The sequence below is a fragment of the Octodon degus genome, unplaced genomic scaffold (genome assembly GCF_000260255.1).
Source record: "Octodon degus isolate 3935 unplaced genomic scaffold, OctDeg1.0 scaffold00039, whole genome shotgun sequence".
NCBI classification, from domain to species: domain Eukaryota; kingdom Metazoa; phylum Chordata; class Mammalia; order Rodentia; family Octodontidae; genus Octodon; species Octodon degus.
In genome coordinates, this window is record NW_004524615.1 from 14,270,357 (window position 1) to 14,273,634 (window position 3,278).

Here is a 3,278-nt window from a genome sequence, read left to right on the forward strand (position 1 = left end):
TTCGTTCCGTGTCCCTTCTCACCACTCTGTCCAGTGCTTCACTTACACCAAGGTGAATGTGAGTGTGCAGAAATGTTCAATTAGTGACAAGTGCCGTAGCACTCATATAAGAGAATTGAAAATATGTAGAAGTAAGGCTTGTCCTAAAAGGAGTGCAAGGGCCAACTGGCAAAACGTGGAAGTGCTGTGCTTTAGGCTGAAGGATACATTACTGAAAGGTAAAAGGTGGTGAGTCAAGGATGCACAAGGTGTAAGCTCTACACTAGGCAATTTTACTACGAAAGCAGAATGAAGCATATGTTAATAAGGACTTTGCAGAGATAAAGTCATAAAGCCCCAACTAATCCAGAAGGAGACAGAAAAGGAACAGTGTGGGGAGAACCCCAGCAAATGACAAATAGAAAACAAGTAACAAAATACCTCAGTGGATTTCAGTCCAGCCATGTCGATATCACATTAAATAGAAATGGTCTTACCGTCTCAATAATTATGAAGCAGAGACTGTCACCGTAATTAGTCCAGTTATACGTTGCTCATTATACAGATAGGTCAAAAGGAAAAAGGATGCCAACTAACAGCCATAGGAAAATGCTAAAATGGCTGTTACTCCCAGGCAAATATTTCAGTCAGCAAGATTTGAAGGGATGAAGAAAGTCATTTCATCATGATAGATGCCCATTTGTATCAGGTACAATGACACATGCCTGTAATCTCAGCATGGTGGGAAGCCGAGGCACAATGTCATAGGTTCAGGTCTTGCTTGGGCAATTTAGCTGTTTAGCAAGATCCTTACCAAATACAAAATTTTAAAAAGGCTAGCGCCAGGGATAGAGCTCAGAGGCACAGTACCTACATGGCAAATGTAAGGTTGTAAGCTCAATTTCTGGTATCAGAAAAGAAAAGAGGGCCAGGAAGATGGCTCAGTGGAATAAGCACTTCCCTGGCAAGTGCAAGGGTCTGAGTTCAATCCCCGGTTCCACCAAAAAAAAAAAAAAAAAAAAAAAAAAAAACCCAAAAACAAACAAAACAAAAAACGACACAAAACCACCACCACCACCACCACCAAAAAAACCCAACAAACAAGCAAACAAACAACCTAAGAAAAGAAAAGGCTGGAGATGTAGTTCAGTGGAAGGCCTTGGGTTCAATCTCCAGTGCTCGGAAAAAAAATAAAGTCAGTTCATAATCTTAAGCGTGTAAATACATAATAAGAGGGACCCAAAATACATAAGCGAACTTTGGGAATTCCACCACTGTAGTTGGAAACTGGGACCCTCCTCTCTTGAGAGGTCAAGTTGATAGAAACTTAGTCAAAATGCAGAATACTTGAAAATGATCACCAACTAACTGGATCTAATCAACATTTATCTGTAAATGTCCTGACACCTTGTTTGACAAGTGAGAACATTTTCTTTCCAGAGGTGCGCAACACATTTCATGAGATAGTCCACTTTATTCTAAAGTGCGCAGTTTTGTTTCCAGGTAGCAGAGAGCTTCAAAATAGTCTGTTAGCGACGTCTAGTTTAACTACAGGGTAGTCTGTGAATACATGTTGCATAACTTTTATTCTTTTAAATGTGTTACAATTTAGTTTGTTCTCTTCTTGTTCAGTTTGTGACCAGAATTGTAGCGAGAATTGAGTTTGTGAATTGAGGCACCACTTGGTATTTTGAGAAGCCGTGGGGTGGTGGACCCACACTGCCCAGTGCTGCGTGAGCCTGTTCCTCCCCTGTTTGCGCCGGGACAACCTTGCCTACTGATGCGTTTCTCACAGTGCACCCCCGTAGCTAAGCAGACCATGGACTGATGCATAAAAAGTCAGCAACTCCTATTTCATAGCACATACAAAAACTAGTTTATTTTATATTATTTATTTATTTTTCTTTATGAGGTGGGGTCTCGCTATGCAGTTCAGGTTGGCCTTGAGCTCATGCTGTAGCCCAGGCTGTTCTCAAATTTCCAATGATCCTCCTGTCTCAGATTCCCTAGTCCTGGCGTCACAGGCATGCGCCACCAAGCCTGGCTCAAAAACCAATTTTAAATGGATCCCAGTTGCACATGGAAGAGCTTATTAGAAAAACATCAGACAAATTACATTTAGGAGGATTTATTTGAGCAAAAGATGGATCACGAAGTAGGCAACACTCAGAAAAAGGTGTCCAGAGAGTGCTCCCTAACAGGCAAGCAATAAGCTTTTGTAGGACAGTGACAGAAGCAAAGGACAGCAGTCATCCCATTGGCTGATGCTAGCCAAGTGTGGGAAAACATTTCCCTGATTTGGCGGTGGCTGCTTGTGATTGACTGAGATGTGGCTGCTTCTAATTGGTCAAAACCTGGCTCCCCAGAATCCTCCTAAGCTCAACTTTGATTTGTTTACATACAAAGGGGGGTTGTAGTTCATTATATGGGAACTCAAAGTATGGAGACAACCTCAGGATAATGGGGCCTTTATTAATTTCACAAACTAACACTATCAACATTCTGGAAGAAAATAAGAGATTATTTTAGTGGCCTTGGCATAATTTTCTTAAATAAGACACAAAAAAGCATGAATTTTAAAAGAAGATGTCAAATAAATTTGAAAGCAAAATGAGAATCTTTTGCTTTTCAAGAGATACTATTAATATGAGGAAGAGCTAAGTGGCAGACTGGAAGAGCATATTTGCAGCACACATTGCTGGTAAAGAACTTGCGTCTAGGAGATATAAAGAGTTCTCACAATGCAACAATAAGGTGATTTTAAGAATTCAATAAAAATGGACACACAACTTGAACAGACACTTCACCCAACAGACTTGCAGATGGAAAAGAAGAGTATGAAAACATGCTAATCTTCATAGTCCTTAGCGCACCACAATTTAAGATCATAGTGATCCAGGCGCGGAGGCGCACGCCAGCAATCCCAGCACTTGGGAGGCCGAGGCCGGAGCATTGCTATGATTTCGAGACCAGTCTGGACTACACAGGGAGTTCGAGGCCAGCCTGAACTGCACAGTGAGACCCTGCCTCAAAAAGAACAAAATCATGATAAACCTATTGAAATCACCACAACTCAAATACTGAAAATATGGAGCGCGGCTGAGGATTTGGAGCCACAGGAACTCTTGGGCTTTTCTGGCTGGATACAAAATGCTGCAATCATTTTGGAAAACAGATAGTTTCTTAAAATGTTTCAGTCATGAAAATCAGTAATTATATTATTGGGCATTAAGAAAACTATGTGAAAAAAAGAAAAATATGTGTATATATAAAAACTTGTATTTGTAATAAGTACCTTA